This window comes from Haplochromis burtoni, unplaced genomic scaffold, assembly GCF_018398535.1.
Source record: "Haplochromis burtoni strain Fernald_Lab_line unplaced genomic scaffold, NCSU_Asbu1 Contig_18, whole genome shotgun sequence".
Lineage (NCBI taxonomy): Eukaryota > Metazoa > Chordata > Actinopteri > Cichliformes > Cichlidae > Haplochromis > Haplochromis burtoni.
This window is the reverse complement of record NW_024582379.1, coordinates 3,765,015-3,779,211: the sequence shown is the minus strand read 5'-3', so window position 1 is coordinate 3,779,211 and position 14,197 is coordinate 3,765,015. Positions and strand designations below refer to the sequence as shown.

The window sequence follows — 14,197 nt, the reverse complement described above, 5'->3', positions numbered from 1 at the left end:
TACAACAGCTGACGGAAATGAATCGAACAGAATCGCCATCTTGCACTGAAAAATGATCGCAAGTTTGAGTCGTGTCAGTACTTAAAGCCTGCATTTCCAATATGCTTGTATGAGTGATTTCCATTAGGCTTACATAAGGCTACTTCTGTTCTTTGAATGAAATTAAGAAATAAGATCCCCCAGCATCCCACCACTTTATTAATCACTTTTTATGTCTTCATTCCAAGAGTCGCAGCACCAGTAAGGCTTCCTTCTTTACTGCGACAGATTGAACTGAGTTTTTTATCCTCTAAAGAGGTATGCAAGTGCCGTTTGCATTGCTGTGAAATCAGGATCATAAGCTGCTGCAACACACACACACACACACACACACACACACACACACACACACACACACACACACACACACACACACACTCCTAGTTCATAATGACTTCCCCTGGCACCCGTCCTCAGGTTTCTGCAGTCTGGGGAGAAGGGTGGAGTGGTCTTTTTATGCTGGGAGCCAGGACTTGAATGGGTGTAACATAAATTAGTGGACAGTGCAGCGCAAAGGGTTAATGCGATGGCCTTTTGTAGTGCCGAAAATAGAGGCTGTTTTTCTCTCTTATACTTTGAGACAAAAAAGGAAAATTTCTACCTGAAACTCAGTGAACAGAAAAAATGATTTTTTTTTCAGACTGATTATGGTAAACACTTGATCTTGTCCAATAAAGTGGGTTTAAAATAATCTGTTTAATTTATTTACTCAGTAAATGGCTAGTATTCCCACTTGAAGTAATTTGGTGATCACAGTATGCAACAGTGTTGTAATGCATTACAGTTCCTCCATTCAGAAGTCAGAAAACAACACACTTGACCTCAGTTCAGATGGGAAACAAAGCAGCGGCAGTCTTCTTTTGAGGCGCATAGATTAGTAAAGGAACATCGCGATGGTAAACAGCCGGCTCTAGTTTATGTTTTTCTCATTAGGAGAGGAATTTGTGCAGATATGGGGTATAAGCTGGCTGTAATGTTACTTTATTAATCACATGACAATAACTGTGTAATATAATGTTGAAGTAATTTAAGAAGTAGGCAGAAAATTATTTTCTACAGGGAGTTAATAGGTAATGCATTTGTTGTAGTAACTGTAGTAACTAATGACTGCTCCCAGGTGCTTTCAGACCTCCAAGTGGCCTCTAGTCTGCTGTAGTGTGGCTTCTGCTGCTTGCTTGCACTTGCACACACCATCCCACCTTGGATATCACACTTGTTTCACACCCTCCCTACTGTCAAAGTCAAAAAACACATTCACAGTCAGACAACGCAGACTTTACCCAACAAAAGCAGAGGAACACACAGTGAAACGGGGAGGAAATTATCCAATTAAGTTGTTGCTGGAGGAGATTCCCCTCCGGTTGTCATGGCAGTAGGGGGCTGTCGAGCCGACGGGGATGTCGGGATTAGCCACTTATCTGAGCCTCGTTCCGGGTGGCTCAGATCACAGGCGGCGCTGAGTGGAAGTGACAGGTCCCATTCACAGGGCCTTTACTCTCCGGCACCATGGATCCTATCCAGGGCCACCAGTGCTTTGTTCTGCTCTTGCCGCGTGAGCAGAACCCCTTGCCAGCACAGAACCTGATACCCCGCTGCCGTCTGCCTCGTCCGCCCGCTCTAAGGAGAAATGCAAGCCTGCCACACGGGCAAAGCTGGTGACCGGATTGTGCTTAAAGCTGTTGCCACAGTGTTGCCAAGTGAAGTTAAAGCTGCACTAATAATTCAGTAGGTGCACGTTTCAAATCCAGGCTGTTAATACCTGCGTGCGGCTGTTTCCAGATGGCTGTGAGCACTTTTTAACTTTTAGTTGGACTGAGTTGAAAGACTCGGGCTTTAAAAAAACAACTCTAGACAAACATACTACTTTTGATCTTATTTGAGTCGCATAAAGAGCAACCAGGATGTATATACCTTTAAGGATCACTTTTGGAATTTTATTATTTGCTATACATCACTCTTACTCCTCTGCTTGTCTGCTTTTCACAGACTGTGGAAAATGTGTGTGATCCGCTCATTTACTGCCCTGTTTTTAACCTGCTTTTCCCACCAGGCCACCCCAAAAAGCCTCTAGCCATGTCTGACTCCCAAGGACGGTCTGCATTACTGCAGATCTCAACAATGTCCAAACCAAAAAGACTCTGGGGCTGGGGCTACGTTTAGGTTGAGATGCAGGAAAGTACAAAAAACACTGATAGGAATGTGACCGATATGATTGTGCTTTAAATAGGGATGAGAGAGTTGTTTTCTCTTGTGTTCCTCTGTTCTCACCCCTTGGCCTGCCAGCTGATAGGTCAACGTGTATAAATCAACGGCTTGGTCCGTAGTGAAGATAACAAATTAAGTTTTGGGCTTTGCGTGTTCAAATCTACAGGCGCAAATAAATGAGAGTTCATTAAGGGAAGAGATCATGCATGCTGTCATCGAGTCATAAGCAGGCTTATGAGGATTTTTGGCATGTCGCATTAGGAGGCTCCAAAAGCAAAGCATTACATCACACCCATATGGATACACAAACGTACCCCATCAGAGTCCAGGCAGGGTAAGATAACACTGCATTAGACAGGCACCTTTCACATTTGCTGTCTTTTTCTTCCTTCCACAGCCCAACCTCAGGACTTGGCTTGAATACCGGTCCAATGGTGTAATTACTGGGTCCTAATTGTTTTCTGTGAGGTTTGGGAGATATTGTCTTACTTCTTGGTCTGGAACACAATGGTCTTTATCTCTGATTGAGTCTGAGAAAGAAAAAAGAAAAAGAAGACTAAGCATTTACAGATGTAGGCACTTTCATAGGCTGCCAGAAACGGGGATTTAATGTATGCCTGGTTGGCTTTGGCATTCCAAGTAAGTAAATGCTTGTTTTTAGTTGGGATATCCCAACATATGCTACATCAAGCACAAATATCAAAATTATACCCAATTTAGAGGCAATTATGTGGTATTAGAATATCAAATTTACCCCTCAAAAGTAATATTATTACATTAGCTCTGGCTCTAATGTAATAATTATCTGAAATGCTAGTGTTGCACTGATACCATGAGGGGTGACTGTGCGCTCAGGAGCCATGGATGTAAAATTCATTGACATTTTGAGCTTTTGGCCTCGATCTGCTAATTTTGATGGAGCCTGAAAAGTGTGGAAATGACACTAAGAGACAGGCGTTGATATACTGACCCTGATTTGATTTATTGAGGAAAGGCCTTAAAAGAAAAATAGCTGTGGCTTATCGCAGGGGGGAGGCCGCTGAGGAGCACAGCATATGGGGGAATGTAGACTTGAATTAGCACGGCTGTCAAAGCTCTGCCACGGGGGTCCCCATCAAACAGTATCTCGCAGCCAAGCGGAGGCTGTGGTTTTTGGGTTGCAATTATGAGGTGGCTGGGAGGCAGAAGCCCGCTGTCTTGTAATAAGCCATAGAAATGTAATCTGTGTTTTCACAGCTCAGGGCGGCTTATCACAAGCCCGCACGCTAAACCCCGTGCTTTAAACATCAGTCGGCTGCAGCTTGCCATTAGCAGAGGAAGAGTGGGAGTGCGTGGACGCCGGTGTATGCGTCTATCTGCCTGCCAGAGTCAACGTGTGGGTGGGAGAGCGAGGCGTTGAGGATTTGTATGCAGCTGTTTGCTGTGATTAGCAGCTTTAATGGCAGCAGGCTTTTTGGAGCTGTGAGTGTAGGGACTTCAGCCTGAGGTCAGAGGGGAGGAGGCTGAGCAAGAGCAGGTGACCAAAAGGCCCCCCATCACCAGCACTATCACCCCACACACTCCCACTCCTGCTAGACCACACAGTGGAGCGCTATCAAAGTCATATCAAGCAGAGATCCCCTGCGTTTGCCTTAGCAGGTGTTACACATGTTATCCTTTACTTGCTCCAGTTCATTCACAAAAAAAAGAAAAATCCCAGACTTGATGTCAGATTTAGCTGCACTCACCCCCGCATCAGCGTTTATGCACTCAGCAGATGAGATCTACGAAGACACATGAATCACTTGAATGTAGCGAGGCAGGCTGCAGTCAACGTGCAGAAATGGCCACAGCAGCTGATATTCGCTGTTATGTAAATGACCAGCACACAAGTGCTGAGCATAAATTGGAAGCAGCTGACATTAAGCAAACTGGGCTGAGGCTTCCAGATGAGATTCGGCATCCAGCCCCTTTCAGCCGACACTGCTCGGCTCTGAGGAATTATCATAAAAGTGATTAAGTAGAAAGAAAAACACAATCATTAGCTTGCTTTGTATTATCTGTATGTGATTAATAGTAACAACTCTTTGGTTGCTGTTTTAAGAACTGGCCAGATGAAAATTAGCCCACAAGTATGGCTCATTTACAGTTATTTTTCTGTTGATTAATGAGCATGTATACCTTTTAAGCAAACACATATATATCTGCAAAAATGACCAATCAGCCAACTTAAATAACAAAACCAAACAGAGTAGGAAGGTCTTTTTTCTTTCCTCACGTCCTGCCTGTCTTTCCTTCCATGCTGTCTTCTCTTTATGTAACGGTGTGCTGGTATTTGCTCAAGGTTTGTGGGGAATAAAATCCAGAAAATTATAGTTAAATCAGTTGCGGGGTTCGGTAGTTAAACTGCAATATGCACTGATAATTTTGATAATATTATTACAGCATTATTTTTTAAATGTCCCATGAAAACCACCCTTAGAACACACACATAGACACACACAGTACAACAAAATGCTTTCAGGCTGTAACAATAATAGTCATGAGAATTATAATTATAAATTCCTATGCTCTTGTTGGTTTTTTTTCCTCTGCGTACAAAAAAGTTTCGATACAAGGCGAAAAAGACAAGCACACAATGGCAGGATATTATTTTAGGTGGATTTATTGTGCATTATATTAATCATCTAAGTGTTTTATCTGTGTGAAAGCCCGTCTGCATGAAGAACCATGTTTGATTTTAATACTTTATGCTGCATTAACGACCCGTGTCTGTTGGTAAGTCTAAAAAAAAGAAAGATGGCAGTGAACTTCAAGAAATGCAGATGCACAGCTTTTGCACTGAATCTTTCATACTTACTTAGCCTTGAATCTGAGTTAAGTTTTATGTTTCTGGCTCCTGAACTGGAAATGCCTCTTCTGCTTACTGATTTATTTATTGTTTCCCAAGACTTCCCTCAGGAGTACATTGAAAACAGTTTTTCCTGCAGTCTGAAAGAAATAAAGTGGGCCGAGTCAGCAGTGCAAAGAAAAAAAAACTTTTAAGGCATCAAACTAGACACACACACAAGTCTCAGCAGCTGTGATGTCCCTCTGTCGCCAATAAAGCGGAGGCATTTCCCTTCACCTGGTAGTGTGAGTGGACCGCTGTGCTGACTGAGTGACCCACAAACACGCAGGCACTTTACAGCCTGACGCGTCGCACAGTCAGCAGCGGAGAGAAGAACGACGCTCTCCTCCTTGCGTGGCTGAGATAAGACCAAGTGAACTGGAAGCAGAGCTTTTCTCGTGTAGAAAAAAACTCCCCAAACTTTAAAATCCTGCCCTTTTTAAATCCTCTTCACTAGCAGAGGTGTAGGCTCTGCCTCCTTTCGCTCTCATCTCTGATCCTCTTGGCGACTGATGTGATTAAAGCTGCATTAACCCCGTCTGCCACCCCCCCCCCACACACACCCCCACCCCGTCCTTCAACATATCTCCATCTCTCAGCTTGCAGGTATAGAGTGGAATTATGTAGGTACTGTATAACACTGTGCTACTGTGCTTAGGTAGGCTCTGAGGAGGTAATGAAACGTTTGATGTCGGCGCTTAGACAATGGCAGCATTGATGGAGCAGGTACGCTCGGGATACTGCTGGTTCCATACAGCTGTGATGAGTTCAGGGCCCCAACTGCTGCCTGCAGCACGCTCAAAGCTGATACCCTCACTGACTGTTATGGACTTGCTTTAAATCATCTGTAAACTAATGCATAAAATCCTGAATATTTGACGTCCCTTTTTATTCAGCTTCGTATTTGCCAGATATTGCTTTTAGTTTCTCTGTTTTTAGGGGTTATATTCATTAATTTCCTGGCAGATTTTGCAAGGCATCTGCGTTCCAAGCCATTTTTTATAATATGCCTGCAAGTTATGATAAAAAAAAGTCCATCTTTTTAACTCTGTAAGCCCCTAAGCAATATATTTTTAAAACGTCTCCCTGAAGTGAAGAAACACCCACAGTCAGAAATGTGAGGCCAAGAATAAACAATGTTGGTGTCTCGGGAGAGTTTTTACATGCTGAGAGTCTCTTTGTCTTTGTATGACTCAGTAAACATTAATCTTTACCAGACCTATTATAAAAATGTGAAACTCTTAACAAATGTGATGCACCAAAAATTTGCTCCTTTTATGTGGTGAGCTTAAAAAATGGAAACAGGTCAAGTTTTAATAACAGATCACAGTAACAGGGCCTCCAGAGTGAAAGGGGATAAGGTGATTTTGAGTATGGGTGCTCAAATATGGATAATATGGGTAATTATTATCTTAAAGGAACATTATTACATTAACCAATTCATTAACGAAACAGTCAGAAATCAATCAAAGAGGCTTAAGATGATGTTTTTAATTACGTTTGCTCTGTGACCGAACACCTATCCCACAGATATTTGATTAATTTTTATATAAGGAAAACAAAAACCCTTCATGTTTAAGAAGCAGGAGCAAGAAAATGTCAACAATAAATTAGTCACACAACTTGGCGCTTTCATTTTCTTGCTGTGCTCAGTAAAACCTGTAAAACCCAGTTTGTCTCCCCCTCGCTCTTCTCTCATCTCCCTGCATAGCGATATCCAGACCACAGGAACATAAAAGCACGGCATAAAAAAGTCGCTTTTAAGTGATGTATTCGTATTTTATGCTGCATCAGTCTGCGGTTTCCGTACACTCCCAGTAGTCTTTATAATCTAGCTCCTCATTTGTCACCGTTATAAATTCATAAACATTTACAACACCGCCACATAAGAAAACCTCGAGTGTTGTGGTGCAGACCTCCAAACATTCTCCCACTCCCACGACTGCTAAACCACAAACAGATCACCACATCACTTAGATCCTCCGCGGTGACATCATTTATGGCCTCTTGCCCTCCAACCCTTCTGGTACGGGCTCAGTTTCGTAGCCACTAAACGCTGCACACTTGAATAACACGTAGGATTTAAAAGCCATTGCCCCCGTCTGACTTTTGAGCGCTGCTCTGAGCTGGTCGCTGCGTATATTTCCATTTGCTCATGGTGGTTGATACGGTGCTCAGTGAGGATGAGAAGAGCGGTGCTGATGGCTGTGATTAGTCCTGGACTGAAGACGAGGAGAGAGACGAGGTTTGGATGAACTGCACCAGCAGTTGTTCTAATTAGAGACATGCCTGGTTGGCTTTCAGAGGTCAGACCTGACAGAGGAGCAGGCATTCTCCTCGAGGAGCCAGGCATCTTGACCAAAAAGAAATTACCTCACTTCACTGGTTATGAGAGGAAAAGGTAGAGGATAACAGAACTTGCCTCTAGATATCAAATATCAGACATGTAAAGGTGAAACTATAGATGGCTGGCAAGCTGTCTTTACAGCGCAGGTCACGTGCCATCCATTATATTCTGAAGAAGGCACACATATCCAAACCTGGATGAGTAACCACGAACAAATATGCAGCTCTAAAGGCTACAGGCTCATATTTAATGTAGCAGTGATGAGCTGGCCATCCATCCAGTCTGTGCCCAGCCTCTCGCCCTACGAAAGCTGGGATACGCTTCACTCTCCCCTGCAACCCTAAGCTGGATAAGTGATGAGGAAAATGGATAGGTGGATGAGTTTAAAGGCAAAACTGTGGCTTTAATGTTGTTATATTGTGAAGCACCCTGAATCGCCTTTGTTTAAAGATGTGTGCTTTTTAAGATAAACTTACTTTACATACAGTTTACTAAACCTATAGTTGTCCCTTGCAGCAAAGTTTCCATAAGTCATGCATTCACAGGTCTGTCTAAACTTTAGAGCATGTCACTTTGTATTGTTTTGTAAAGAGGCCACACCTCCTCTACAGTCAGCTGCATATTTTGTTCAGTAAAAAGAATGAAAATCTACGCTGACCTTCTCCTTGTTCAATTGACCACACCTACCTTATTGACCTCCTGGGTGCACTTTGTTTAGGAAGTATATTTAGTCCTATTTTTGTGGCTAGCGTAAGAAGTTGTGGCACTGATGCCGGGGGCTCAGAGCCAGAGAGGCCCAGCAGGGTGATCTCATTAACTACAGGACGTATCCCCGAACCTTTAAACCCAGGCCTGCATACCGTCCGCACCACTGCCCCCTGGGACTCATCCAGGGGGGCTTTAACAGCCCCGGTGTTTTCGTTGGACCCCTGCCACGAGCAGAGCGGCGCTGCACATAATGACCCTCCCCCTCTCCCCCGTCTCAATTGGGACCATAAATACAGTTGAGAGAGGATGCCTGTGTGTTCCTGCTTCCTCAGGTGTTTATGGCTCTCTGACTCGCTCACGCTGAGCTCGCAGCCAGGGCCTGGCAGCATACACACACTCACGCCTTGCACACATGCAGACAGGCATCAAAACCACCTGCTCTCTCCAGCTCAGACACATTTCGAGGCTCGTATGTGCAGACAGGCGCGTGACGTCCACTAAAAATTAATGTGGTCAAGTGCTGGTCAAGCAAACATGAAAACAAACAAAAAAACCCATAAAAAACAGCTGAACTTACTGAGTCACTGAATACATTTGGGACAGACACACGCTGACTGTCTCAATCTGTTTCCGCAGACATACATTCTGTATATCAGTTGCATGTGTGCCTTATGACGGATGGGATGATGGGGCTGTAAATCACTGCTGCTGTGCTAGATTAAGCTCATTCGCCTACATTCGCTGACTGTAGGACAAAGGAAATACGATGATGTCATGGCCCTTTTATTTCTCTTGGCTGCCCTCCATGTTTTCTTCCTAAAGGGCTCCATGTCACCTGATGGTGATCGGCTGTGGCCCCGTGAGACCCCGCCCAGTCAGCTTTGTGGAGACAGCTTGGCTGGCAGCCAGACGCGACAGTCATCAAATTACTGGGAAATAACCGTAACCACGATTTAACTGTAACAGTAGTCTGTGTTAATGTGGATTTAAAAATGGATATATGATTTAACGTTCACTTTAAGCTTCACTACATGTGTGGTACATTGTACTTTAATTATAGCAAAGCAAGCAGAGGCTTTGCTACGTAGGTGCGTGTTTCAGAAAAGAAGACCGCTGAGCCTTTTGTCACTTCGGTTTATGTTATCATTGCTATGGATGATCTTATTTAAGCTTTTTTTTTTTAGCTTTCAGTAGCTTCCTACCACTGCATGAAAAGGAACAGGAACAGGAACAGGTGTTATTTTTAGGTTTTGTTAAATACAACATGATGATATTTTGTAACTTATGGTCCTCATTGGAGTAAAAAAGGATGATACAGCAGGGTATGCTCCAGGAAAGGCGCTATTGTTTGAGCGCTCATTTTTTTTTCATTTCAGAGAAGTCGGATCCAGATGAGAAAAGACTTTATTGATCCCACATCTGTATTTGTGGCCGGTCTAGCTGGTTATTGAGATGGACACCCAGGTATCTGCAGACTAATACAATCTCAATCTCAGTCTCCACTCCTTGAATGTTCACAGCTGTAAACTGCGTTTCAGTCAGGTCTGTCCCTTGCAAGAAATTCAGCCAAAATATCAATGACATCCATCTTTGTGTACAGTCTATGGTCGGATATGCCTGACTCACTAGACAAAGTTCAGTTTTTGCAATGTGTGTTTGCATAAACAAAGTTACATAAGTATAGATCTGTGAGATCATAGTCATGGTGCTGATTATTGTTTCCGTGTACAATACCCAGTGGTACGGTACTGTTATATCTCAGAGAACACGACCCTGTTTTCTGGGATATCACACAGGCCGCAGCATGTACTGTCCTCACCACTGGGGTCAGGGCACTGTTTGAGTGGGGAAATATCTTTTCCTCATCATCTTTAGAGCTTTAAAAGATCTGTAGACCTGTTGGGAGGAACACACAACACACAAACAAGCTGTTTACACGAACTTCTGACCTACAACAAGCTGCATGCCTTTTAAAACACGTGCTTTACTTCCCTACTTGGATGGACAAACTGTTTTCAAGAACAGAAAGTGTGAAAGCAGAATTAGATTCAGTTCTTGAGGTCAGGGTGCAGCCAAAGGTGTAGGCTGCATTAAAACGGCCTGCTTGTTCCTGAAAGTAGAAAACAGTTTCATCTTTCCTGGTGGCAATAAATCCAACATTTTTGCTTTTATTGCTCGGAAAAGAAGGAGGAAAATTGTAACAAGCACACGATCAAATATTTTCACTATATTTTAAGGTTTTATAGCGTACGTAATTAATTAAGTCCCAGATGAATCAGTCATGGAAACAATTATTAGCTGCCGCTCATTTTGTGCAGTATATATGTTACATGTTTCTTTATATTCTGTGTTCATAGGCTGTCGCTTTACTGTGTAACCCCTCTATAAATCTGGCTTTCAGGTTCACGCCTCACAGGGGCCACAAATACTGAAATATGCCTGAGGTCATAATGTAGTTTGAATAAAAATGTCTAGCAAATGGCATATGCTTCTCATTTTACGCGTTATACAACTACGAAAATAAGAGAGAACAGTAAAGGTTTAGTGCTGCTGTGAACACTCTTTGGATGCTCATTGTGTTTCTGTGTGTGTTTTTCATTTGTATACATTGTCTGGATACTTCTTTCAGTTCCTATCTGAAATTGTGTGCTATCAGATATCAGACACCATGGCTGTCTAGTTCAGAGGATCTGGTACCGAGCCACTTCCAGTACACAGATTGGCCTCTCTGAGCCTTTTCAGAGTGGTTACCCTCTTTGGACATCCCCCACTATTACATCGTATTTACAAAAGACCAAAAGGATTATTCTCAGTTAATGCTTTTTATATGAACCCTTCACTTTGCCTGTGTAAACCGAGCTACTCAAGTAAACAGAGCTCCATTGAAGCGGTGTTACTAAATCTGAAGCCAGATGGGTCCTCGACCCCAAGACAAAGTGGAGAATTACAGTTTGTCCTGAAAGTCTGAGCTCAGCTCTGACCCCCTCCCTCTGAACTGGCCTCGCTCATGATGGTGGCAGTGGAAGTGGTGGTGGGGGATAATCTATTCCCTCGCTCTATCATGAAGAAAGAGATGAGTGTGTAAAATGAGAATGACTTTACTGGTGAAAGGATGGCATAGCTCCAGTGGGACACGTTTCCCCGAGTGCTGCCAGGTAGGAAAAAGCAGCAAGAGAGAGAACGGAAAAGAGGATGTGTTTTTCTTCCTCTCTTGTTGACACTTGCAAAGAAATGGGATGGCACTGTTCTTTTAAGCCAGATGAAGGAAAGCTATTATAAGGGACATTGGGAGAAGAGGGAAAAGAGAGTTTTTCTTAAGTGGAAAGGCCTGTTTGTGGTGCTGTTAAAAGGACAAAGAACAGACTCGAGCATTAACCACGATGAGCAACATTCATGCTCTCTATACGAGCCATAACCACAATGTTCTTTTGAGGTAATTTATCTTTTCATAATGTTGTTGAACTAAATACAAAAAAGTATAAAATTAGATTTGTGGATGACTTGTCTTTGTATGCTCTGTCTGACCCTCTAACAGTCCAAACACCACTACCCCATGGGTGCAGGCGGGTAGCCACAAGGACGCCGAAGGGGTGAAAGGATGGAGAATTGAGGGGTGAAGTGTTTGTGCTCTTCGGTGGAATAATGGCATGTGTTGTTCCTTAAAAGGCAGTGATAGGAACTGTGATAGGAAATATCTTGACATACTCATTCAGTCTCTGTCTTAGGTTTCTGAGTCACTTCAGAGCTTTATGTAGTTCGCTGGCCATGCTTTGGGAGTACAATGTATCTCTTTCTGTCCCACAGTATCAGTAAATCAAAAGAATGATTAAAGCCAACTAGTGCCTCAACCTTAAGGAGGATGATTGACTGAGATATCCAGGAAGAATTGAGTGCGCTCTTTGTTACTAACAGTCCTTTGTTCCCCTGTTTCCTCTTCATCTACGCTGTCAGGCTGAAATCTGCGGCCAGCGTGGATACCTGCCAGAGATACATCAGACTAATACTTTCACTGGGGATGTGTAATTTGCAATGGAGGCCTCACACACTCCCCGGGCTGCTCGGGGATGGGAGAGGGCACGCTGGGAGATGAATTACAAACATTGCTGAGGATCTTTCATCCATCAGAGCAGCAGTTTTTTTTGCCAAGCTGGAATTCCTTTCCTCTGGCTGCACCTGACAGTGCAGCAACCTTAGCCTGAGCTGCTGCCAATTTGCTATTTGTTCCAAAAGCGCAGCTGAGTTTGCTGGAGCTTTTCAAGAGGTTCTTAGTCAAGGCTGAGGCAGCTTCTGTCAGCAGCAAGCAGCTGCCCTCCTCTGTGGAAGCGGCTGAAAGATCAGTGTCAGGTGCCATGCAGGGAAATCATCAGCATCTTGACTAACGCTGTTCGAATACAAGTTGGGTGATAAAAAGTGTTGATTTTGCATAATATTGAATGCAAAAATGATATGAGAAATAAGCACCCAGAGGACTAGATTCATTGCATAGGATTCAATTCCTTCATTAGATAGAGACTGCACACTGTTTTTCTGTACTGTAGAAAAGAGAAGTGTTAGGTCAGATGATTGTACATCATCACCGCTCTTCACAATGTGAGTGTGGAAACAGGACAGCAGTATACACTGACAGCATGAGAACCTGAATAATGGGAAATCAGTGCAGTTTTGCTGTTTCAGTTGCGATGTATCCTGTGAAATTGGTGCTGGAAGTTGATCATAGCGAAAAATACTTTCTGGTTTTAGACTGTGACCCCTCGAGTTGCTGTAAAATTGATTTGGGTTACAGTTGCCAGAAGATATGCTTGTGAGTTTAATTGCTGATTCTTAATTAGCCGTATTCTGTGTATTTGAGATATAGCAAGTCCGAAAAGGCGAAAGGGTGAACGTGTCTTGTAGGGTAGATTAGAAACACACTGCACGAATGCCGCTCCATTCCTTTTCCATATTTGAAAATGTTTGTGACTTTACCCCGTGGGACTGTCCTCACTGGGAAAGTAGCAGGACTGGATTGTTTGTTCGAATTGCCCAAAATACTCACATGTATGTTTATGTCTTATAAAATATTGCAGCAGCAAAAGCAGAAAAAGCGTGACATTGTTAAAAAAACTATCAAGAGTCAGCTTTTATAGGCAATAACAACAGTTTGACTCTGAGCTTTTAGTATTTAATTTTAGTCACGGTGGCGACAAATTAGAAAACGGTCATGTTAATCGTTTTTCCAGCTGTCATGTGTAGCTGTGTTAGAGCCACAAAGATCGAGGCAGATCAAAACAAAGTTTATATTTGGCTTTGAAAGCAACATACTCATTTATTAAGTTTAGACCCTTTAAGTCAGGGGTGCTGAAATAAACTACAGATAGCCTATAAAGAAAACCTTTTTGTTATTGTAAAGAAATTTAAGTACTTTATGAAAGTGTGCACATTACATGAATTCAGTTTCTAAAACTGACAAATATCCCTCAGTGTTTTCACTTTAGGCCAAGATGTTCTTTATGTAACTGAATAAAAAGATGACATGTTCTGTTAATTCAAAGAAAATTTCCTTTTTTAAAAAAACAAAGTGGAACCACATTGAATAAAATATCAAATAATCCACTGATATATTTAGGATGAAAAACCACTTAATTTATAGTTTTTTTTGTGGTGTGTTGTACTTATTTTTGTAAAGCAGGCCGAAGGTGATGTTTTTGGCAGTAAAAATGATGACGATGGTTCCTCAGTTGGGATGTGATTCATTCTTAAGCACTAAATGCTGTGAAAAGTCCTTACTTCTTTGTAATTTTCACATTTTGCCAACCCATCCAGTCAGCCAGTTTGGAGCTTAGGCCATATATTTGACACCTCTGCTTCAAGGGTTTGCCTAGAAATCTATATACCTGTTGCACCAATTCTACCAGTACAGCGCTTATCATAAATCTCAGTGGTTGCACGAAGGTCCTGGAGACACAGAGCTTTCGTTTTCATGACTCAGGCGGTTCACATAAAGAAAGTTTATCACTAAACTTTTGCCGTTATGAAATCAGCCCTGAATC

At 42.7% G+C, this 14,197-nt stretch overlaps 1 protein-coding gene across 2 annotated transcripts in view; it reads left to right on the top strand.

Annotated features, from left to right (window-relative positions):
• Positions 1-14,197, top strand: part of emid1 (EMI domain containing 1) — a 56,150-nt gene that overhangs the window by 7,835 nt on the left and 34,118 nt on the right. The gene's annotated exons all lie outside the window — the stretch shown is intronic.